General features: G+C 44.4%; 1 protein-coding gene across 1 annotated transcript in view; it reads right to left on the bottom strand.

Moving 5' to 3' along the window:
* adgrl1a (adhesion G protein-coupled receptor L1a) overlaps positions 1-25,467 on the bottom strand; it is an 89,833-nt gene extending 64,366 nt beyond the window's left edge. Inside the window, exon 1 of the mRNA XM_068579546.1 lies at positions 24,747-25,467. The gene's annotated coding sequence lies outside the window, so the exon portion shown is untranslated. The remainder of the gene's footprint in view (positions 1-24,746) is intronic.
* Between the last annotated feature and the right edge of the window lie 515 nt (positions 25,468-25,982).

Here is a 25,982-nt window from a genome sequence, read left to right as displayed (position 1 = left end):
CCTCTGTTTGTTGACTGTCTCAAAAATAGATATCTATTGTCTATGTCTATTCAGGGATATAACATGCAATTTATCGTCTTTAATTCTTATCCTGCAGTCAGTTCAATTTGGAAATAGAATTGCAAGATGGCGAAATCATACAATAAAGATTGTAATACAAAATGACATTGTACATACTGACTTAAATTTCAACTCAGTAAAATCTAATTATTGTCCTGAACTGATTACGCTATTTGCATGTTATCTGTATTGACGGAACAATGCACATTTTTTCAGTACTTTTAATTTGGCTTACATTTAATTCACACATGAATATAGAAAAACATAGCCTTTGCCATGTTGTTATTTAATACACTGTAGATCATGTAATTATTGAATTACCAAAAAACATGCAATACCCTCGTGATAGAGGATTTAGGCATTATCGTCTGATTAAACCATCTGTGAATTCAATAATGAAGTAATTATTTATATCCTTTCATTTTCACCTTTCTTTATTGAATATACTGTAATTACCAACTAGTTCTCGCAATTCAAATAAACTTGCAAATTTGCAAAACTGCACTAAACAAATGAATAATCCTATGTACAAATAGATGTAAATTAAATTGAGTATTTCATATTAAAAGTAGGGAAAACAGCTCATCAGCACATTCGAATTGAGCTATGACAATTATTTCCGCAGATGCTGGCGTTAACGTTAATTGTGATCCACTGCTGCACGGCCAAGTCATTCCAGGCTTTAAGTGTGTCATTCATAACACGGGCTGAGGGAGATAATGTAATTTGAGAGTGTGTATGTGTGTGTTTGGACAGGCAGAAGAAAGAGAAAATGAGAGAGAGAGAGAGCGAGAGAGAGAGAGAGAGAGAGAGAGAGAGAGAGAGAGAGAGAGAGAGAGAGAGAGGGAGACTGAGAATTCATAGAAGTACAAGCTCCCGTAAGTGTTAACATTTCTAATTATCTCACTGTCACGTTTGGAGGCTAAGAAGATAACACCTAAAGTCACCAGGGCGGCAGAGCGGGCAAATACAGAGTACACACACACACACACACACACACACACACACACACACCTCACCTCACCTCCTGCACCTCCATGCTAGGCTCTCAGATTTGTGTCTCTCTGCATGATTGCCTCCACCTCTCGCTCTTTTTTTGCTCTTCCCCTAATTTCATTCTCTTTGTTGCACTCACACTCGCTGTATGAGGTGTAAGTGAGGTCCAGCGTGTGGGCTCTCCCCTGTTTACTTACGTAAGTGCTGATGTCAAGACGCTGCACTCGCCTCACCCCTGCTGCCGTTATACATGCAGCCAAGGCCAGCAATATGTTGCGTTTATCCTTGTCATGCCCATTGAACACGGCTTATGGCCTGTGTTTGACATTAAATCCCATGCTGGGGGGTTAGCTGGTTGCTCCACTGATCAGATAAGCACCAGAAAGAAGGAGGGTGGATTTAACTGGTTTTAGTCACAACAGTACATTGCTCCTCTTATATCCATGCTACTGTACGTCTGAGGGATTTGCATTAACACTGGAGGCTAGTTTGGACTCTGCTACCATATAAATGAAAACCCTCAAGCACAAGACTATATGCGGCTTCACAGTATAGCACTGCATTGCTACTATAGCTGTAACGCCATCGAGAACCTGCTATATACTACAACTTAGATATTCACAGGCCTGAGTGTTCCAGCAATATATTGCGCCGTGAAGCTTTTTAAGGTCAACTTTCACTGAGCCTCTCTCTTGTCACTCTGTCCCGTTTCCCCTCTGATGCCCTGCAGAGGGCCTTTCGGTAGTGACAGCGACTCTCCTGAGACTTCCCTCTCTCTATCACCCAGCCGTCCGCCACGCCTCTGGCCTACTAACCGCAGGTGGCGAGAGAGCTGGTGAGAGTTCCACTGTAGGTCTGCGTCAGGGTGACTCACAGGGTTGCACTCTGTGAGACTGAAATAAAAGAGGCATTCACACAGAGGAGAGCCTTGAAATCACATTAGAATGAACAGGACTGTCAGTCACACTAGTTTATATATGTACAGTGTATTGTCCTCGTGCGCTAACCGCGAGGGCTACAGTGTCACTGCCATCATCTGCAAAGTAAAACAAAAGTCAGAAATGCTAATTTTCTACAGTAAACACACGAAAAGCACAGATATGTGTACTAGACTGCTCCCTCATGAATAAAGAAGGAGAGCTTGTGTACAGGCCAACAATTCCTTCTTGTCAGTAAAGATGCACAAACAACGCCGCCCACATTTCCAGGCACACAAATGACAACAGCCTGGTTTCAGTGACCCATGCAGCATCCTGGTCAGCAGCACGGTGCGCCCCCTCACGCCTCAACATCCAATCCGCTGACGCTTACATAGCTACGGCCTGATAGTGTACTCCGTGGTCTAACTAGCTGGCTTTACAAGCACAGAGGTCCAATGTGATTCATGGCATTTACTCCTCCCGGCTCCCATGAAATGCAGAGCTCTGCTGCTTTGACATCACAGCGAGGGCCCTGATTGGTCACCAGATGGCTGCCCTGATTGGATTCAGGCCCAAACTGTGCAGGCTGAATCAGTGGCTCAGTGCTGCTCTGGATACTGATCCAGCCCACCTGCGCTGCCCAGCAAACACACGCATTTGCAGACGTGGACGCATGCACATAATCAAAGACACACGCACAGAACAAGTATCAATGACATTTAATTAAACAAGCTCATTCATAAAGATAAGTCACTTAACTGCCAACAACTACACCTTCCTCTCAATCTGTCTTTACCTTTTATATGTCTTGTCAATTGATTTTAAAGCGCCCCTTTTTGAAGATTATGGCCCTTTAAAATCTAAGTGCCCTTGTTTAACTTAGCTTAAACGACTCTCCCTCTTTGCTTCGTGGGTTAGGCCCCATTTCAACATTTCTGAGCACTGTCCTGGGAGACATAAAGCGAATGAGAAAGCAAGGGCATTCAAAGAGAGAGTGAGAGGGAGGTTTGCTGTGCTATGTGTCAGTCTCTGAGTGTACCAAGGCTTTTACGCATGTATCTACTTTCGTTCACTGTCTCTGTTCTGCTACGTGAAGCAATAAGTAGCCCTTAAGTGCATGCATTCTCTTTTAAATACACTACAAATGGACGTTAGCTTCTACTTGAGCCTTGAGAGGTACTCCTGAAGCTTTCCAGATTGAGGCCTGAAACCAGAGCACTCGTCTATTCCCTCCCCTTCTTGCATTCCCAAAGGGATGCCTGCAGCGCGCCTCTCTAAAGATACCCCTGGCACACACATCTGCACCAAACACCGTTCCCTGAGGACAGCTGCAGGCACACTGCAGTGTCCGTACAACAGGACCTCCACACATTTCTGGTGTGTCCCAGAGCTGCACAACGCTAAAACACTAAAACAATTGCAACAGCTGCTGTAACTTACATCAGTCCTGCGAAAATCTCCATCAAGAATGTTCAATATCTTTAGTTTTCCGTCTGCACTTTTGACTCACTCTCTCCCGTTTGCTGTTGTATCGGCAGGCTGATCAAACACTTGCATCTGCAGCTTTTCAATCCCCCCAGAAGCGAAAGAGAGAGCTGCACAACCCACTCATAAGCCCAAAGGAAACAGAAGCACAACGTTTGGCAGTGGGACAAACCCCCTGCTGCACCTGTGCCCGTTCAAGCAGATCAGTCTTTAGCTGGGGCTGCCTGCTGCCCCGGGGACAATGAAAGGGGATGGACGGATGGACCGAGGATTTGAGAGGAGGACTTGGACACGGTTACCCACCCTGTGTGCCAGCGTTATGGGTCGAGTGGACCAAATGTCTACTCATTGGCACTAACACACAGCTGTTTGGTGATCTGCCTTTGGGCCAGACCCACACAGACACACACGCGTGAAGAGGAACACATGCAACATCTTGTCCAACATTGCCATCTCCTCTTTTTTTTCTAGACTATAAAAGAAGAAAAGGGAAAGGGAGTGTGTATAGGGAGGGATGGGATTGAAATGATGGCCACAGTTAACAAGCACTTGCAATTAACAGACTGTTTGATATGAAAGGGCTATAAGCAGGAAGTAACAGATGCAACAAATGAATACCACTATGCGCTTTGCAACTGCACCTCTATCTACACCGCCTTTCTTTGCATTTCAATGCACGCCGACAAGGCTTCAGACCCTTCATACGCTCTTTCCCTGAGGCCGTCGTTACAACAGAACAAGCTTTTGCTCTGAATTCAGAGAGAAAATGTCGCCGCTGGTGCCAAACATTCCCTCACCCCTCCCATCTAATATTTAAGAAAGCTGTTGATCACACCTGTTCCCGCTCCACTCTCGGATGTGGGAATTACGATGAAGGGAATGGCACCGAATGTGTTATCTGCTTAGGAGCTGTGACGCTGTGACGCTGCGTTTCTATGGCAACACTCCACCCGGTGTTACAGTCACTTTTCTTTCACTGCCAGATATTCTGCGAGACAGTCTGGGTCTTGTTGAAAAGGGCCAAAAGGAGTGAACTCAGGAAAGGAAGACAGGAAAAGAGGGCAGGCTCAAGTCTCCCACGTATGCACCTGATATTGTTTTGTTTATTTCCCCCTGAATGTTGACGTTTCCTCTCTCATCTTCACAATTTAAGTTACATTTGAGGAAGCTCCTGTACTGTTCAATAACCAGGTTTGCAGCTTATTATTCACTAGGAAAGATTTAGTTCATGAATCCATTCCGCTATTGACTAAGAGCTATGTTTACCTGATTATGCACAAAACAGACATTTATCAGAGTGACATTTGTTTGTGTTTCCTCTTGAATAAATGAACATGCGTGGCCTGTGGCGAGGCTGTAACACCCTCCCCCGGGAGCCTGGTGTCCTGCAGGGACGTCGATCTGCATTGGTGACAAACTGTTGTCCCGATCGATACGGCCCATCATCGATCATTCGTTGATGATCAATGTCTTCTCCGTGTCTGTATCATTATTGCAACGAGTGACATTAATGAGCCCTGCTGCTCTCATTATCCAAGCCTATATATATACACTCTCACACTCTCTATTTTGCACTTACACATACTCACACTGTAAGCTCTCAGGCACACAGGGGGAGCAAAGATACCTTATACGCCATTAAATTAATTAGATCATGACATGTGCAGGCGATCACACACGTGTCTGCGTGCACACATGCATTCACACACAGTTGCTTGAAAGGCAGAAATCTTGCGGTGGAGTCTGTAGCAGAACAATAAACTGGACCTCAGTCCACACAGGGGAGAGATGGAGAGTGAGAGCAGCAGAAGGAGAGGCGAGATGAGATGGGAGGCTAGAGAATAAAAGACCAGTGGAGATGTACACTAGCCATATCACTCTCTCCTTCTTTCCCTCGGGCTCTGGAGCTTTGCTGGAGAGAGGGGAAGGAGAAAGTTTGCGTGTGAATGAGAGTCAGGGCCGAGAGACTGACCGCTCTCTGAGGCTACAAAGGGCTGAAGGGGGAATGGGGCGTGCAGTGTAAAGGCAAAGCTGTGCACAGTCGACCACCTTACTAACTCCTTTCCACTTATAACAGCACCACTGAATACAAACGCGCACACAGACATGCTGAGGGCGTAAAACAGACAGTAATGGAGACATGAGGAGAAAAGACGAGAGACAGCAGCGTAGAGGGGTGCCTGATGGGAGAAGACAAAGAGGAGGGGAGGGAAGGATGGGGAGGGAGATTGAGCGCATAAAAGAGTTGTAATTTGCCTAACGAAAGATGAGAGTGACAGTTAGTGGAAAATGTGTATGTTGAACGAAGAAGAAAATTATGGGTTAGGGAGCGTGTTGCTGGGTTCAAAAAGGTTGAAGGAGAAACAATACGGGAGAAAAAAGAGAAGGTCAGAGATGCAAATGCAGGAGAAGGCAAAGAAAAGAAAGTGAGAAGAGTGTATGAATGTGAGAACTGCTGGGCTGGGGGGGGGGCACTCTAGGACATAACAGGTGTATAGAAAGCTGGCAGCAGAGAGGGAGAGGAGAGCTGATGAAGACGGAGGAGGGCCGGGTGGGGAGGGTGGTCTTTAATCAAAATGTTTTTCAATTAATTTTACAATTAGGGCGCTGCTCGTTAGCTTTGGCACACACAAGAGATGACATTGCTAGCAGTGCTATGCGTGTCATTAATATAATGATGACAGATTGGCGCTCCGGTGGGACTGCCTCTGCTCCGTGACAGCTGGGCCCCTTCGAAACAACGTCACCTGACCGGCATGACATCGCCTAACCTCATTCAACATGGCTGCCAGTGGTACACGGGATGCGGCCAGTACACAACAGCTACCGCACACCCACTTGTCTCAATGACACAGACGGAGAAGCGGCTCCTTACCCTCCCTCCGTCATTCTTACAAGGACATTTCAGCAAACAATAGTAGAAGGAAATAAACTCCCGCCCACCTCTTTTACAAAAAAATGCCCAAGGTGCACTCGTGTTACGGTATCCTACTGTATATTTTCTCACAGACAATCAATCACTTGAGGAGCCGAGCACACACACACACACACACACACACACACACACACACACACACACACACACACACACACACACACACCACAAACTCTGCTGGAGCCTGACTCTCTTATACACTGTTGTCATGGCAACCCCATTAAGGGAGGACACTCAGGCTGCAAATGTGGTGAAATCAGCTTGTCTCTCTTCTACCTCTATCCCTCTTTCTTTCTCACACACACACACACACACACACACACACACACACACACACACACACACACACACACACACACACCTTCTTTTTCTCTCACTGCCAGCCACTTCTATTTGTCTCCCTCCATTACTTTCTCTTCCTCGCCCATTGTCCTTCTCCTTCTATCCTTGCATCACCCTTGGTGCACCTCTTTGCCCGTCTCTCTCCATCACTGCGCTACCTTTTCATCTTCTCACCTCCCGCCTTCCACTTCCAAGGCGAACATAAATATGTCATCTCACTCCTCAAATTCTCGTTGTATTTATATCTCTGACTTTTGTTTAGTCCCCACCCACACATTCTCAGGACTTCTGTCCGTCTCTCTCTCTTTCTTTCTCTCTCCCTCTCTCATCCATCCTTAGAGACACAGAATACATTTGTGATTGAGGCAGCACCTCTCTTCTTGTGCCCTCTCCAATTAGAGGGGAGATTTACAGGGGGAATCAGTCAGAGGGCAGCCTTGGAGGACAGCTTTAATAAGGGCTCCGTGCTGCACCACTCTCTTTTTCCTTCTCTCTTAGGGAGATGGCTTGCCATTTAGCAGGTGCGAGGACAGGAGACAGGAGAAACAGGTTACATGATAACCCACCTTGACGGGAACATTAAACAGTGGCCCGGCCGTTAAAAAGCCAGCCGACCAACAATGATCAATGCCAATTTGCGCCAGCGCAGTTGAAATGATCACACAGAAGCAAGCTCAAGAAGTCTACTGCTAAGACAGATATTATTCAAGCTCATGCCTTGGGACTCAGCTGCCACATTAGTTCCAGCAGCCATGTCATCCATCTCGTAGCTCACGAGCAGTTGGTGGGCCCGACTGTAGCTTCACAACTTCATGATATTGATGGCTAGCCTTAGCAAGTAAATGCCTTGTTGTTTAGAAACCATGCCAGTTCAGAAAAGATTGCTATAGAAACGTGACCATCCTTCCATGCCTTCGCACTTATCGCCGTTAGTGCCCATCCCTATGGACCACCTGTTTGCCACAAGCCAGAGCATCAGGCCTTCACCCCCACCAGTCCTGATCCACTTCAACCCATTTGATAAGCTAGATAGCACAGTATGGTGGAGAGCACACACAGGATGCCCCCCTGAGAAATAATCTCGAGATACAAGGAGTGAATACAGAGGATAAGCTGCAGGGCCCAGGGCTTGTAGGCGGTCTGCATGATGAGAAGAGGAGGAGAGAGAGAAAAAACAGAGGGACAGAGATGGAGAGAAAAGGAGAGTTTGGGACAACGTAGGGAGAGACTAAAGAACGATGAGGCGTCTGAATGAAAAGTAAGAACAAGTGGGGGCCATCTTCATTAAAGGAGGCAGAAAGGAGAGCAAGAGAGAGGGATGTGAGCTGTAGGGAGTGAGTAGGTGGTCGGATGTGAATGGATAGGAAGGGAGGAGTGGGCATTAGAGGGAGACGGAGGCATCTGCTGCTGCTCCACATGGATGTTTATCCAGCCTGTAGCTTCCTTGGAGACACATAGAAGAAGTTCACTCCCCGGAAGCACCCTTCTCACATCACTTCGTGGGCCTGCGTGTTTGTGTGTGCACTGAAGTCCTGATGCATTTTTTGGGCTTTGCATGTACTACACTCTGGCCCAGTATGTGTGCCTGTGGTGTGCCTGGGCCCGTCTAAGTATAGCATTGGTGTCTTTTTTGCATGTGTGCTAGTTTACACGTCTCGGGCTTCAGCTGGGTTTCAGCGTAGTGTAAAGCAGCACGACCCCTTTCGCACGCTGGTGGCTGTGCTCAGCCTGGCTGAGGGGGAGGGTTGGAAGTGGATGGAGGAAACGCGGCAAAGAGTGTTTATATTTAGCGCCATGCAGTTGCAAAGCCAGACTGATAATTCGAACCTTTGTCTTAATAGTACGTATACTGTTAGTGCATACTGACCACAGAGTAGTTGACTCGAAGAACAGGAATCGTGTTCAGGCTAACAGCAGCTATAGCCGGAGAATTGCCTCTCAAAATGGAGAGGCAGCGGAGGGCTCTGTGTTTGCAGCGTGGCTGTTATGAATATTTGAAGCAGCCATATCGCTAGGCTCCTGGTTGTTGCTTGAGGGGGGAAACATGGGCGCGGGCACAGAGTGGTTGGCAGTGCAGAGAGTCCGAGATGGAGGGGGGGTGGCGGGCAGTGGCGGAGGCAGCGGCCCATCCTGAGGCTGGCAGCAGGCGGCTCAGTGAATGAAAGCAGGACAGGTCATGTGTGGGTGGGGAGGCGGGACTCTCCTGCTGCTGAGACAGATGCCACGGTTGTTAGGCTTAATTTCTTCTGCCAAGCACCACCCAGCACTGGCCAAAAACAAACTCAAATGCTTGTGGCCAGTGTGTGTGTGTGTGTGTGTGTGTGTGTGTGTGTGTGTGTGTGTGTGTGTGTGTGTGTGTGTGTGTGTGTGTGTGTGTGTGTGTGTGCGTGTGTGTGTGTCAATAGAGAGAAGGATCACTGTTTGATTCAGTATCAGGCTCCACCAGGAGCATACAAGAGCAGAGCTGCAATCGTTTGCTCTTCAATCCCGTCCACCTTCTATCTCCTCCTCTGTTCTCTGAGTGTCTTTCTCAGGCCTATCTCCATTTCTCAATGTCCATCTTCCTGACTCTTTCTACTCTCTCCCTCTCCCCCCATCTTTACTCCATCGTTCCCTCTGCAGCAAAGCTGGCTCCCACTGCAGTGAAAAGGAAAAAGGCAGAGAGGGGGTGGGTGTGTGGGGCGGGTGGGAGGGGTGGGGGGGGGGCACAGAGAGACGGAGAGTGAGAAAGAGAAGTGAGAGATGAAGAAAGAGCAGCGTGGTATTTGCCTCAGTGTTGCATTATTGGCTCTGGTTGATCTGATCAGAGCAGATTACAGGAATACAATACTCACAAATCACCGTTCTGCCTCTTGAGTCTCACACCCTGTCACTCGCATGCACACACCAACTCCCTCTCACACACACACACACACTCACAGCCCCCCTGAGCCGACACCCACACCTGTGGCCTGTCTAGCCTTTCTGTAGTCGCTGCTCTTTATACCCAACATTACATGCTGCCGCAACACTTGAGCTCACGCGTCATTCAGCACACCGCTGCCTTCCTTGACAAGAGGCATCACCCATGCAGCAAGACATAATTACCTCTCAACTAATAATTAGCCAAATTAATACAGCAGCAAAAAGAAAGCTGAATGCATTCCAATTCGCCCTCCCAAAATGTATTCATTATAAATGAAGACTTATTTCTTCTTCTCCACACACTCTGTTGCTTTTTCCTTTCTCTTCGCTCTTTTCTTGACTTCTCCCAGCCCGGCTGGGTTGGAGGCTGTCGGAGGCTGGGTGGGGGGGGGGGGGATGAGCGGGGCAGTGGCCAGTGCCAAGGCCAGTGCAACATGTTTTGACTCTTTACTTAGACATTAATTCAAGTATTGATCATGTTTGTGTTAAGAGCGATGAAAGAGAGAGCAGGGAAGTCAGAAAAACACCAAACAGAATTTATCAGAAACAACAGCCACCGTTGCGATTCAGGAAACAAAAAAGATGCTTGTGTGCAAGCATGAAAACACACATACAAACACAGTTGGCACACACCCCTCAACTCCAAAGGACAAACACATCATACAAATACTTACACAACTATATAGTTGAAGAAGCATCACAGCAGGCTCGAAAACAAGCTCCCACAGCGTCTTACTGACAAACACACAAAGCCACCTCTACATTTATTTCATCTGAAGCGCAGCAGGTCTTTGGATGACAATCCATAAACATTGATTCACACTTCGACAGCACTTATTCATTTATCTATTCTCATGCAATCGCTTATACATTTTGCATCAAAGACGTGTCATCTGTGAGGCTGAAGTCTGGTAATTGACTCATGTAGGAATTTCTTTCTTCTTCTTTTTTTGTTTTTGAACTCATTGGACACAAGAATGAGAGCAAAGTTGATATTGTTAGTTGTGGAAGACTGTGAGGCGAGGTATTGACAGACCTACAATCTTCAGACCATTAGACTTTCTTGAATAAAATGGAGCCAAACTGCTACACAATTGCATTACAGGGCTTTGAAAAAAATACACATCACATTACAAGTGCTACACTGGCTATTGTGCAGAACACAGCAGTAATCTCTCTTGCTCTCTCACTCGCACACACACACACACACACACACACACACACACACACACACAATAGTGAAAGCACTACCAAAGCGCGTCATGGTGTCTGGGTGGTAGACAGGCTTCGGAGACAACAACGGTGAAAATTAAATTCCATTTAAGGATAATCCCATTTTCAACCTCTGCTGAGTATCACCGCTATTGTGACAGTCAAGGAAATCTGTCTCAATTGTTCCATTGGAGGGAATTGATGGTGGAACGCGATACAGCATAAATAATGGAGCTTGATCACCAAGAGACAGGCCCTGAAGGAGACTACGACAGGGTCAGACAAGCATGCTGCAGCCAAGGGTGGTGGAGAGAGCATGAGACAGAGATGGCCGGACAAGACAGTGAGAAAGACAGGCGAGCGGAAAAAGTAAAAAAAGTTTGAAGAGAAAAGGGAACAGCCAACAATGTGTGTGCATTTACGCAACGCTAATTCTCTTGACATGTCACGGGCAATATTGTTTTGCTGCTGTCGTTACTGACAGAGACGAGGTGAGAGGGGGGACAGATTTGAGTGTAGCACAGGCTGCAGGACAGACAATAGCCTTGTCCCAAACGTCCCTACATCAACACGGCGCCGGTGTCACCCGCATAAACAAACGTGTACACGCACTTCTTGCCGTTGAAAGCGAATCGGCCATTGGCATCCCAGGGGGAAGAGAGCAAGAATAAATTATCTTGCAGCTCTCTAGTAACAGCTCCTCTCTAATCGAGCACTGGCATCGCTTAGTGTTCCTCTCCCTACGCGAGTAAATATACTCATCTATTACACAAAACAAAATGGTTCCCAGTTACAGTCTGCCAAGAAGGTTGGGATTATTATTGAATAAAGTTCAATCTGAATCAAAAGTACAAACCTTTTATTTTGACAAGAGGCAAGAATCGAGGACCCTCCCTGAAAACTAAAACACGGAGCAATCCCAGTCGCTATAATTACACAGAACATGAAGGTGTTCAAATGGCTGCATTTATGTGCCAAAGATGCTTATCTCCGGGGCTCTTCTGAAATTATGTTGAACAGACAGGAGACTGACACATCGAGATGGATGCGCAAACACCTTCCACCTACTTTCCAAATTTGCATTCATTTCACATCCAACTCGAAATTCACATCCAATTTTACAGTCAGTTCACGTCCAAGCTGGGACTCAAATTCAGCCACTTGTGCATGCAGCATGTACACGCGGGTCAGTATGGTTAAAGCTGACACTTTCTGTCAACACACCCATCACTAACCCCCATTACGCGCTCACTTAGTCTTTTCCATCTCTCACTCATTCATTTGCCGGCACGCACGTGTGCAAACGCCCCCGCAGTCTGCACAAACACAAACACACAGTCATCACCCACTTGTTTGTTCAGCAATTTGTTCATTTGCTCAGGCCGTCACTTGATCACAATATTCTCACCCACTCATTCATTGTCCCAGCCACTTGTGCCCTCATCTTGTCCCCGATCTCTGCCATCGCTCCTCAGTCACATGCTCGCTCTTGCTGTCACCCACTCGCTCCTTCTACTTTCCACCCATTGTTCCCAGTAGCACACTCTCTCTCCCGCTGTATCTGTCACACACTGCACATCCACTGCACGTCTGTCTGTATCCCCCACGTTCATTAACCCCCTGGATGACAGAGTCCCTCACCTTGTCCCACTGTTCATCCTCCATAACTCTCTCTCCAGCTAAGACTGCTGTCTGCTGCTGTTTATGGATTGCCTCCACCCATTCCAATAAAAGATTTAAGAGCTCCTTTAAGTGCTAATCAGGTTGTCATCCGTGCAGCCAAAATCAGAGGCTTGATAAATAAAGGCTTGTCTCTGTTGGCTATTGGCTCAGTGTGTTTAAATAGGTGACACCGGAGTGCATTCTGAGCACACCGGATCGATGCCAGAACCCCTGGGGTCCCCTGAAACGGTGAACAGAGACAAAGCTTAGCGCTCGATAATAATGCAGGAATAGGCGGCTTGCTCCCTATTTTCAGAGGAACTCTCCCTGGGCTTGCCCTCCACTCCCCTCAATCTTTTTTTTTTTCTGTCGTCCTTTCATCATGACGGGCCTTTTCACCTCGCCAGTTGGCAGAATTGCATAAACATAGGGACACAAAACGTTTATTTTCATCCATTACACAGAAGGTTAAGCTGTTGCGCTGAGAGAAGTGCATTAAAAAACAGACACAACAAGCACTCCTATCTTCAATCCCCAACCAGCACACACTCTGCTGTCCAATCATCCCATCACATCCCCCTACGGCCAATTTACCGCTGTGCCCAATCTCTCTTCCGCAGTCAAACTGTTCGCCATCACTCGAAATAGCATATCCCCAGCCATCGCAGTCAGCCGTCACGCCATATCACCAAAACTCCCGCCCTCGTCCAATATATCCACCACCAAGACCGGTTTGACATGTGCCGTCACTGACCCATGACAGTCCTACACCATGTTGTGCTCCTCATCAACTCTCCTTATCGGCCCATACCTCATATCACCTTGCGTACACTTAAATTCTCTCCCATGAAAGCTCTTCACCCTGTGATGGTAATATAAAGGTCCACCTCTCCCTCTGTGGTTCTTTTCCCTCACTTTGATTTTCTGTCCATCAAGGGGGCGTGGATTAGCGGTCTCTTGTTTATCTGCTCGTCAGTTTTATCTATCTATCACTAAGCCATCCGCTGTGCTGCAGCGGCCTCAGCACTGCATTAATCCCCTATCAGCCAGCCGGCCATCCATCACGCCGTTGTCTATCACGTCAGATCCATCATCCGCCCATCTGTCTCACACTGCCCATGCTCTGAGATGATCTCCTCGGAAAGCCCCAGCGGTGACTCACAGAGGGTGGAGGGGACAGCGTGGCAAGAGGAAATTAGAGGGAAATATAAAAACAAGAGACGAAGGGTGAGGGAGGGAAGATTATACCCTGCCCTTCTTTCCCTCTCATAGTCTGCATGCTGCTCGCTGAAAGCATTCTCAAGTCACTACATGCTTATTTACGGTTGTTTTTGTTTCCTTATGATGTGTTTGTTTTCCTCGCCTACTAATTCTAGCCAGTGGAAGAAGTGCTAAAGAGATAGCTGCAGGGGATGGGGGTCATACAGCCCGTGAAACCCAGATGTAGTGAGAAACCGCGGCTTCTCCTTCTGCAGCACGTTGGAGCAAGGAGGGGATATTGTCTAAGCCTCCAGCTTTAAAACAGCTCAATATCTGGGTTCATCAAGGGTCATTTGTATTTCCATCCATATCTGCTCCCATCGGAAGGTGAGTGAGGGGAGCACATGAGCAGGAGAGAAGGTGAGTGTAGGGCAAATGTTAGTACAGTCACAGAGGAAGCGGAGTCCACAGCGATGTATGTGCAACGTACAGAGGCAAGACAATGTAAACAGGCACATATTAGGAGACTGGCAAAAGGTCGGATATATATGTTGGCTTTAGCGTCATAATTATTTTAGACCAGAATAAATTGTTTAGAGGATAACAGTAGATGTGTGAACAAGTTAGTTTAAATGCACACTATCACCTGTTTGCTGTGAATAACCACCTTATGATTTGCAGTAACTCGATTTGGTCGCTAGCCGTTGTTAACATGATGTGTTTGATGCGAAGTAGCCGAGCACATCGTGTTGGCACCACGAGGAAAACTGAGGGAGTATGTGTCCATGTTTTATTGTGATGATGAATTCACAAAACGCCGTAACACAGACTCTGTCGCTTGCAGAAAGCCACTTTGCTGTTGTCCTAAATTTTCATTTATTTTCCTTTGTGTACACCGCTAGCCATGCAGCTGTTTGTGCAGAAACATCACTTTGCACAGAATGAAAACGCCAAAAGAAATCAGAGTGGTGTACGCCAGAGTACAGCAAAAGATCACTTTTTGGATCAGACAATTCAGTTATCTTTCTTCAATTCTGGATTTAATTCAACTAAAATAATCCTGTTAACAGCTATACATGATTAATCTGGTCATAATAAAGCTACTGGCATTCATGTATCCTCTCAGAGTGTAAAGCGTTGTTGTATAAACCCTTTTTGTTTTTGTTTAAATGCTGAAGGTTAATGCTTCTTTGTGTGTCTGTAGAGGCAGGTAATGAGTTTCAGGAATCCACAGTCTACACATTATGCTTTAAAGCGATTGTAGGCGGCTTTTGTTGAAAACCACCGACTATACAAAACAAAATGAATTACATTAGATTACCGGTAGATGGTATTTCTTACTAAATGGAAGCACTTCCCTATCATTTTACCTGTAAACACAAGGATCATACCTTGAGTACCTTCAGCTGTTCATCTTATTAACAATAGACATTGTAGTATAATGCACAGCAGAAATGCCAGTGTAATAGAGTGCTGCCCTTTGCATTTATTTGAACTTGTATGGTAATTACGACCTGAGCAGTGGTCCATGTCATATGATTAAATAAACACATAGAGTAGGAGTTAAAATTTCAGCTGTGTTCAAGTTTGCCCTCCAGTAACAAGCTACCGCTGCTCCCACCGGATCTACAATAGTATACTGCACAATAGCATACAGTCGAAGGACTCTATTGAACACTTACATGCAAAGCTTTGGAAAGTCATCCTTTTCTTCGCGGATGCTCTCTCAAATCCAGTCTATTGTTTGTACTCCTGTGTACTTGAATATCCTTGTAGGATTAGGACCGCACGATGTCTGGTGAATAGAAGTATCTCTATGAATGCATGCAGCCAAATGACAGCTGAGATTTACTTCTGTGTAACGTCAACATCAGTGGTCACCCAGTGCACATGGAAAAGGGAGAAAGAGATGTGGAAAGCTTCTGTTTTTATCCATAATGAGCCTAAACAAACATCTTCAAACTAATGTTCTTCTTCCTCATGCTGCCGCATCAGAAGAGACAGCTGTCAGAAACCATCCATATCCATCCTGAGTTAGCTCTAATTGGAGAACTACTCTCCCTCCTCTGGCCCTACTTGACAGATACTGCTCAATCACACACCGGTGCCAAGCACTGCTCCAGCCCTAAAATATACGGCCCGCAACTACGACACATGCTGGGACACTATGATACCTCACACACTGCAAGCACATAAGCACAGTACTCATACATATATATATAATGTAATTTTGTGTGACGTGTGGTGTGTGTTTGTTCATGGATGCATGTTCCCATGTGCATTAGTGCTGAACGAGCATGTGCTGAGGCTGCATGTAGTGTGTCATTTCATAACATACGATAGCAGCTTGCTTTTGCATGTACAGAAAAGAAAGGGTATAAATTGAAAACGCTATTTTTCCAATAACCAGACCTGTAGTCCATAACAGATTCAATTACCAGTTCTGCAAATATACAGAGAGAGAGAGAGAGAGAGAGAGAGAGAGAGAGAGAGAGAGAGAGAGAGAGAGAGAGAGAGAGAGAGAGAGAGAGAGAGAGAGAGAGAGAGAGAGAGAGAAACACACACACACACACACACAAACAAACATAAACACTCGCACAGCCTCATAAACGCACACCTACATTATTTCGAACACTCTGAATTAATCAGCTCTTAGACAAATAGCTGAATAAATACTGTGGATAACCAGATCAATATTGTACACTCAATTCATCTGAGTTCACAGAGATGTCAAATTCTGCATAGTTCCATAGCACACTGATTAAACTGGCACCACATTAATTCAGTAAATCAATAAAACCAATCTTTCAAATAAATCAAGTCGCATGGACGGCTTGAGCCAATTGGAGGCCAAGAACACATTAGAATTCTCTTGCTAAAACTGCGTATCTATGTCATGCAGGCAGCCCACTGATTTGCTATGTGGATTCTACAATTTGTGGAATGAAAATGATTAATCCATGAAACAATAACAAGGGTGCCAAGAAGGCACATGGTAATTCTATAATGATCAAAGACTCAATTAAATCCTTTTCCATTCTGTTCCCTAAATGCCTTGTGTCTGTGGCTGCAGAGCAACTGTGTGTGTGTGTGTGTGTGTGTGTGTGTGTGTGTGTGTGTGTGTGTGTGTGTGTGTGTGTGTGTGTGTGTGTGTGTGTGTGTGTGTGTGTGTGTGTGTGTGTGTGTGTGTGTGCCTTTGGTGGTCAGTTATTGTTGCGCGTGTGTGCCTTTGTTTGTCTTGTCTTGGTGCTGTGAGTTGACCAGAGGTTAAGCTGTGGTCTGGCAAGTGTCATTTGTGGTTAGATGATTTATTACGTGTGGTTCGTTTTCATATTCTAATAGCACGACAGGACGGGAACACAAGTGGTGTGTTAGTAATTGTTATTGGTTTATAAGCATATTCATATCCTGAAAAACAAGCCAGTGTGAAAATAGAAAAATGTCCGTCAGCATCCACCATGTGACTTTTCAAGTTGCCCATCATTTAGATTTAGTTTTCTCCTTGAAACTCTTTATTTTAAAGGAGAGTAGCAAAGTATTCACTTGCTAAAAAAAATGCTGCACTGTGCTGTAGTTTTGAGAAACAAACTGCAAACATGCTGAGGATGCATGGTCATTTTTAGCAGCAGCTTACTTCACAGTGAGTCTGTTCCACAGCTGCGTGCCAGTTGTTGATCATTGTAGATCTTCACTGGATAACACGGGGCTCTCTCCTCTGAATGGCATCAGACATCGCAATCTCAATCCTATTTTAACCCTAACCCCAGCCCTGTAAAGAAAAGAGAAAATCTGAAACCAAAAACCTCTCCAGAGGTTGCCAGCACTGCCCGTCTCTGAAACGGGGTGATACTTGAGGCCTTGACACACCGGGCGCCCGACGAATAAGATAAATGTCTTGAAAGATGTGAATATTGGCCTGCAAATATTTTTTATTTAAACTATTCATTCCGACGCCAATGCAAATTTGCGACAGTTGCAACAAATTTTCAAAACAAGGTTTTAACAGCAAGATGATGTAAATTGTGTAACCTTAGCTACTGTACGGTATTTTATTGAGCTTCCTTTTACATACCTAGCATACACTACCTGCTTAGCACTGAACGACAGACAAAAAAAACGTCAAGCAAATAGTGAAGCATTTAAAGAGGCAGAGTTGGTGGAGACCAAAAACAGAGCATTAAGAGTGTTACAGGTGTCACAAATATGTCTTCAAATAAGTGATTTTGCTTTGTATCTTCTCGTTGTGTAAATATGTGACTTGTTCAACACATCTACTTTATAATGTGAGATTATGTCAATGTTATATTTGCAGCGTGTTCCACTGCCCCCTAGTGGTATAAAAAAATATTGCATTAATTGGTCTTTTCACTACAGCTAGTGATGTTCATAAACCACAGTATTTGTCTGAAAATAAACCCTAATGTACCAAGGAAAGTCTTATTGCACTCTGACAATTTTCAGCATACTTAACTTGACACATTTATAGTGTGAACACACAGTAACTGTGTTGTAGTGGGTTGATTCAAAAAGCAGCCATAAAGGTTAATACGCCATTGCGCTCATTCACTCTTCTGCACAGTGTGTTATGAGAAGTGAATCTATGATACCGCAATTGCGGGTAGTATTTTCCTGTGGTTGGTGTCCATATGTGCAGAGGAGCAGAGGGCATGAGGATTGGCGAGGAGCGGCACGGGGCAGTCTCAGGTGAGACATGCATAGTCCCAACATAATTATAATCCTTAATTAATCCACTCTGGATTCTCTCTCTCTCCCTCTCCCTCTCTCTCTCTCTCTCCTGAAGTTCATTGCTCTAGGTGTTTGTGGACTTTTTCCATCATGGTGCACCTCCCCCCTTTGTGTCTCATCTGGCATCTGCCTACTGCATGTATTATGCTCTAGGTGTTTTTGCAGCTGTTTATGAATATACGTGCCCTTTCACACCTCCATGCAGGAGCTTCATCTCCCTCAACTTCCCCCTCCTCTCTCTTTTCACTACCGGTTTCCCTCCAACTCCCATATTGGCAGATGGATAAACAAACAACTTTCTTCGGTCCTGTGTTGCTTCTTGGTGTTGCCTCTTCTCACAATTGACACCACTGACACACACATACGCAGAGACGCAAACATGCTCACACCAGTCTAACACCTGATACTCCAAGGGAAGTCCTGCTGACACAAATACGAACCCAGAGTTATCCCTGGTGGACTGACTCAGGTGAGTCTCAGGTAAAAATCCCTGCCTGTAAAGGCCAGAAAGCCAGAGACACACACAACACACAAGCACACAGAAATGGTGATCTGTTTAGATACACGTCTTTCCTGATTCTGCTGCCCGACCAAATGCCTTGATAGCTGAGACGATGTTGAGTAGCTCCTGTATTAGCCATTGAGTGTGAGGGGTCAGTGTCAGAAAGCGAGGAGTGGATCGTGTACAGGGAGGTGTAATGAAGGAACATTGAAGTTCTCTAGCAGCAGATGAAAGGCCTGTACATGGCACTAAGCTGAAGGTAATGAGGACAATGGTGTCAGTATTGACGCTGGTAGAGTGAAAGCGCCAGGTGTGAGGAGGGACAAGGACTACTCCTGCCATTACCACTCAGCCTCCCACTCTGGCCGCTCTGGCCAAGCCAATTAGAGGGGCTCATCCGCCACTCTGGTCTGCACCCTCTGTCAAGCTATCAGAAAAAACATAAGGATTGATTGGACAAGCTATTAGGTCAATTGATCCCTGTTTCCTTTCATCTATGTGTGCCTCCTTTTTTCAGATGGACAGATTGGACATGGAAAGCTACTCCAATTACCTGAGGACAAGAGTTTAACCAAGATGGCCTGATGGACATTCTCTGCATCTTGAGTCTGAGGCTCTGTAGTCTTTCGCTTCATCTGAGATACAGTTGTTATTCTCCGCCAGTGCCGCTGAACATGCGTTTGTGCTTGCTTCCTGTTTCTGTAATGGTGTATCTATGCATTTGGTAATTTCTCTGTGTGTGTGTGCATGCTTTGCTTCAGGTGCAGAAAGATCAGTATCCATCTCTCAGTGTTAAGAGCACCTTTGCCATTATGCACCTTTGGCAGGAGCTGCCAAAACTGATTTGCTAAAATGGCAGACAACAAGCAGTATAAGATTAAATTGATTTGTGATCATTATTCCCAAGTGCCTTCAAAATTGTATCTTGGCACAGGGCCTTGAATAACCATTAAACACATGTTAAGAAATGAAAACTGACAAACACGGAGAGAGCTGATAACTGGTACTTGAAGTTGCTTTTAACAACATGAATACGATAATCAGGCAGGCTAAAAGGGCAATCAAAGCCGACCATTGCAAACAGCGGTTAGAGTTTGGTCGTCAAAAAGGCACTGAGTCACTTTTTAAACACCAATTCAGAGGCACCTTCTCCCTTACAAATCTGTGTAAAACCAAATGAATTGCTGGTGAGGCTGATTGGTTACATTGATTGAGCATCACACCGTCTTCTCACTGCCGAACACCAAGTTGTCTCCCAGTCGATAGAAACCACCCAAATACACCAGGCACTCAATCCAATGTGTTGCTACATGGGCCCATCCAGCTAATTTAACACCCACTCAATTTATGAAAAAGAGTCCTCATCGATTTTTTCTGTTCATGTGCTTTTGTTGCTCCTGCTCATTTTCGCCAAGCCGGCGCCTACACATGCTCAAGCCTGGCAGCAATTGAATTGAATTAGTGTGTGGTAGGGTTCCTGTAAGATTGACTACTCAAAGCCCACATCTTCAGTCTTTCTCGAGATGAAGCAGAGAGCAGCAGTTACAGGCTGCTGTGTGCATGGATACATTCACAGAGATCTCCACAGCACAAAGGCCACAAGCTTCAAAATGGACGCACACTGCCCATTGCTTTTGCACCTCGACACCACAGCAAAGATTTATGCTTTGTGCCCGTTATGTACCTCTCCTCTTCAACTATTGCACTGTACTATTCGCTCTACTCTATTTTCTTTACCCTTCTTGCCCTTGCCTTGTCCCTCTCTTTCCAATCTGTTATTGCATGTTCATGCTCCCGAAATGTAATCTCGCATTTAGCGGAAAACAGCCAACACATAACGAAAATCCTTAGAAAACATAATAGGGTATTTGTGATTGCAATAATTAGTTCAACAACAGCTGTTTAAACCCATTTCCAGTGTGTTTTGTCGGCTGTGGTAAAACACTGAACCACAATAACTGTCATTATAATCATAATGGCTTTCTTGTCAGCCTTATCGGGCTGGTGACAACCACAGAGCTGCCAGGTAAACAGTGCTGCCTACGAAGGGAAGCAGCGAGGAAAAGCTATCTGGCAAAATACAATAAACTGTTTCTAGGTCTTTCCAGTGAAATCTTCCCAACAAGGACTTAGCATTTTAGCATAACTGGAAAGGGAATAAAAAAATTGAAAACAAATGTGTCATAAAACTGCCACACCATTCACTAGATACTTCCATAATGACATGAAAACGGGAGAAGAGAGTTCACTGATCAGCCACTAAATTTAAACTACAGTAAACAATTTCAATCTCCCACCTATTCTGATTATGTATCAACCAATGTGTAGAAATTGTGTTGCAAATTTCTAATCATAGCGTGGCAAATGCTGTTCCAAAATTGTTGAGGGTTATGCCAAAATGACATTTGGGGAAAAAAAAGGTTTTAAAAAAAATCAATCTTGCGGAGGGTCGTTTTGAACGGATTATATTTACAAATGATCTTCAGAAATATAATAAATCAATATGGACTATGGACATGATTGTTTTAAAAAACAATTCCCAACAGAGGACCACGAGAGGACTGGTAGACTAGCTTGGAAGGCTTATAGCTCTAATCGGTTATCATATCTGGGAGCCTTTAATCATCAAAAGACAAAAACAAGGTTAAGTTCATCATGAGAATAAACTGCCGTGCCAGCGTGGACGTCCTCTGCTCTGAACCGCCACATGAGATTCTCCAATCACTTCTTCCTGAAAGTTGAACAAGCTTTAATAGCAGCATGTGTGTACAGTAAGTACAAGTGTGTGTGTTTGACTACATCAGGAAACAACCGGATTGCATATATGGGGTGTACCGGAGCAATTTAACTTCATATAAAAATGGGATAAAATGGGATCCATATTTGTTATTAGGCAAAACACATAAGGTTGATGCACTTATTGTGAATTGACGACTGTGATTCTTAATCTACTCACATAAGACTAACAAAAAGAAAACATTATGGGAAAAAAGTAAAATGGCTCCGTATTTTGTGGTGTGTAGTTGTAGATACATGTTTGCAGGATTATACTTGTTCATTGTCTCTTTTGCATTTAATCCTCAAATTTAATATTGTGTTTTTCCCTGGATATTTCTCCTTCTTGTGTATTAGAAAAACCATCTCTTGAATTGACGTCTTCGTAATGGATTTGTGGGTACTGATTTTTTTTTTCTTCATTTTTGATAAATCATATTTGATAAAGTAAAAATTGTAGACAGGTCAAATCGTCTTGAGAAATGGGAGACAATATATATTCTTAAAAAATACAAAGTAATAATCGTGGATTTGGTGAATTCTTACAGCCGTGTGCAAAATCTGTTTTTCTCTGCCTTTTAAATGATGTTATGTGTTCCTCCGAAGCCCATTGCAAGTGCAGAATAATTTGCTGCTGCTAAAAAACACACTAATTTAATTTCACGCCATCAAATGCATGAAGAAAAAAACGATATAAATGTATTTCGCAGGTTTAGGTCAAATCTCCATGCAGTATCAGAATCAACAATCCTTTATTGACATGTAGCATTCGATAGGTGTCCCCTGCTGTAATTAATAACCATGCTGGGGGAAAACTGAGACATGGTGAAATTATATCTTTATACAAAAAGCTTTCAACATCTTTTTGAATCCGGTTAATGTTATTCTCACATTTTTTCTTTGGACCGGCAGAAATGCAATACTATATGCAAACTGTCTTGGGGATATAAAACATCATAGGTCATATTTTTTGTATTATTCATAAGAGTGCTGTATCTTTCTGCTTAATTTCAATTATGACATTAATTTAGTCCGCCTTGTCATACATATTGCATTACCGAGAGAGTAACACAAATTCAAAGGAAGCATTCAAGTACTCACTTTGTAGACAGCACTTGTATTCTTATTCAAACAAAACAGCGTGTGCAGGTGTGTGTATGTGTGTGTGTGTGTGTGTGTGTGTGTGTGTGTGTGTGTGTGTGTGTGTGTGTGTGTGTGTGTGTGTGTGTGTGTGTGTGTGTATACACACTTTTACTGTAAGCATGAGGATGTGCATTTTTAGTGTGCACCTGCACCAAACACACTTCTTCTTTTTTTAAACTAAATGCATTTGGCAGCTTTTGCATACAGTATTTCCTTCAGGATACCTTCAACAGATTATGGCTGTTCAAGCCTGACCACAGCATTGCAGAGCGTCCCAAAACGCTGAACTCACACTGAAATAAATCTAATTATGATTAGTGACTTATTAAAAGTCTGACGACCATTAATGCCATGCTAATGTATGCCTATTATTCACCCATTGAAAGCCGAGAATAATTTTTCTGATGGTGATGTGACACACAGACAAGGGGGAAATAAATCCTTCTGTCTTCCCGGGGAGAGTGTTTGGCGGTAAACCAATTCCAAGTCTGGCTTCTTGAATGCCCAGATAACGCAATCAGACAGTTGCAATATTGCTGTTTTACCACCTGAAGAATTTGAATTTCATTCAGCCCCTTCAGAATAGTAGACATGCCAATTTTTCCCCAAGAATTGGCAGGATAAACAAATGCACCCCGGTGAAATGAGGAAAAGGCTTACCAGCAGAAAATAACTGTTTTCAGAGTCTTTCATGTGCTTCTGCTCAGGTTCATTTTGATCATAATAACACACACTGAAAAATAGGTTTTAGGCTGTTGATGTATTTTTATTAGATGTTTTATTATTAAATTGGGAATTAGTTCAGAATAGTAACAAAACAAGGGCGCCTCGATTTTCATCATGTGAACCCCACGTTACAGTCACATTTGATCAAATTTGGATATATGGGAGGATTTTTCCTGCTGTTTTACGCTGTAATGGAGGTGGTGCATGTATTATTTAAGACATGAAGCCAACAGGTTTGCTATTTTGGTACGTTCTCTAATTGTGATTTCAGATTAGTTGAATTTAACGGAAAGCTAAGTCTCTTTTTGTGGAGGAACACATCCCTCAGTGACTCCTGGGGCTCCCCAGACCCCTCTGAGAGCAGCTGGTCCAAAGGTAATGATTTGACGAGGTACAGGATTAATGGTGTAGTCTGGGACATGGGGGATTGGGCAGAGGAGTTCACTTTGAGGCTGTACACTTTGCTCTGATGCATTTATTCCTCTAATAGTCAAAGGGGTACTCAATGTATTTCTCTCTTGTAAAGAACTTGTGCTCAGTCAGATAAAAAAAAGAAGCAGTGAGAGGGATGTTAAATCACACGTGGAGCCAACATCCCGGGACATGTTGGCTACATTTCCTTATTTGCTTTTTCTGGTGTGCAATTTGGAAATAATGAATTACTCACTTGGCTATTTAACAGCCTCGTAATCTGCCTGTTTTATATTTCCAGTGTCACCTCTCTTAACCCAGCTGGAAATGTCTTCCACCACTTCGCTTTCATGGGACAATAAAAACACACATTTCTTCTCCTTTTCAACGACTGTATGTATTTCTAGAAAAATGCCAACCTATTTTAGTGTGCAAGCCACGGTGCAATGCACAGGCCCACAAACGGGACCCCTGCTCTCAAATCCCACTAATTTAGAGCATCTAACACGCATTTTAAAATTGAAGCGACTGCCGTTGACGCACCGTAAACACAAACTCCGTATCTGTCAAAGCAAAATATTGTAATAAAGAAATCGGCTTACACGCCTGAACACCTCGTGAAGCTTGATACGGGAAGCTTGGGTAGTGCACATTACATGCTATTATTGAATACACTGAATCGCATGTGTGAAGAACATTTCATATGGAAAGTGTGCTTCGTTCTTACCTTGAATCCTCCAATCTCCTTTTCCTTGGTTGCTCAGTGTGTCTCATTCATTCTCGCTTCCCTCCTCACTTGCCTCCGTCTCCTTCTCCCCCTCTCTGGTTATCACTCGTTTTCTTCTCTCTGGTCCCGTGTTCGTGCGGATGCATAAGAATTAAAAATTAATAGCCTGCTATCTTAAAGACAAACCGACGAAAAACGGGCGAGAGGGAAAAAAATCCAACCGACTAAAAATATGATAAAAGGCAGCGGGAGAAAATCCTCAGGGACAGAGCAGATTCTCACGAAAATGCGCCCGTGTGGGCATCAAAATAAATAACAGCGACGACACCATTGTCTTGCTTAACAACAGTAATAACATGCAAGTTACTACAACGTTAAGCGGTGACGGAAATGTCAAACTGAGGTGGAATACGAAGACATTTGAAGTTGTAATCGTGCTGTCCGTCCGTCGGTGAGCATGCGAACAAATGTGCCACCGTTGCAAAACGTCTGCGTAACACAAATCAGACTCTTGAATGTCTGTGTGTCTGCTCGCAGGACGCTTCCATTGTCAAATTGTGGACTCTTCGCCTTCATGTGCTCTAGTCTGAAGAAAGAAGAAGAAGAAGAAGAAAAAAAGCTCTACGGTTTAAAATCAGCCGATCTAATTCGGATAGTGTACACAGGCCATCTGCGGCTGTCCTGTGCGTCCTGACGCACCAAGCGGATCACTCGTCTATGTTTCCCTCTTCGTCGGCAGGCAGCGCACACTCTCATCAGGACCATTCACGCGGTATTCTCGACCACTGCAGTTCTGCATCAGGCCTATTACAACCTGGCGCACTCATCATTGCCTTTCTTCACAGTTTGGTGGCAGAAAGACGGTTTCAGGACAGTTTTTATAGGCGACCCAGACTTAACGTTGGAAACATGTGCCACCTCCGCCCACTTGTTTAATTGATTCCTCTGTATAGCATTACACTTTGGTCTTTCTTTATTTTTAGTTTCCCGCCTAACGTGGTTTCCCAAGGTATAAGACTCAGGGACCCTCTGGCTTCTATGAAATGGTAATCTATGGCTGCCCTGCAAAAGGAGTGTTTAAATACATACTAATTCATCACCAAGGGGAAATGTGTTTGTCAAGCAAGGTTACATAGAACAAATATCGGAATGGAAATACTTAACAACAAAACACAATATATACAACTAATTAGAAGAGCTTATTAATTTAGGAAATTAACGAATAAATAAAGTGAA

Source organism: Clinocottus analis, unplaced genomic scaffold (genome assembly GCF_023055335.1).
Source record: "Clinocottus analis isolate CAN_PGR_092001 unplaced genomic scaffold, fCliAna1.0.p SCAF_16, whole genome shotgun sequence".
Taxonomy (NCBI): Eukaryota; Metazoa; Chordata; class Actinopteri; order Perciformes; family Cottidae; genus Clinocottus; species Clinocottus analis.
This window is presented reverse-complemented; position numbering and strand designations above follow the sequence as displayed.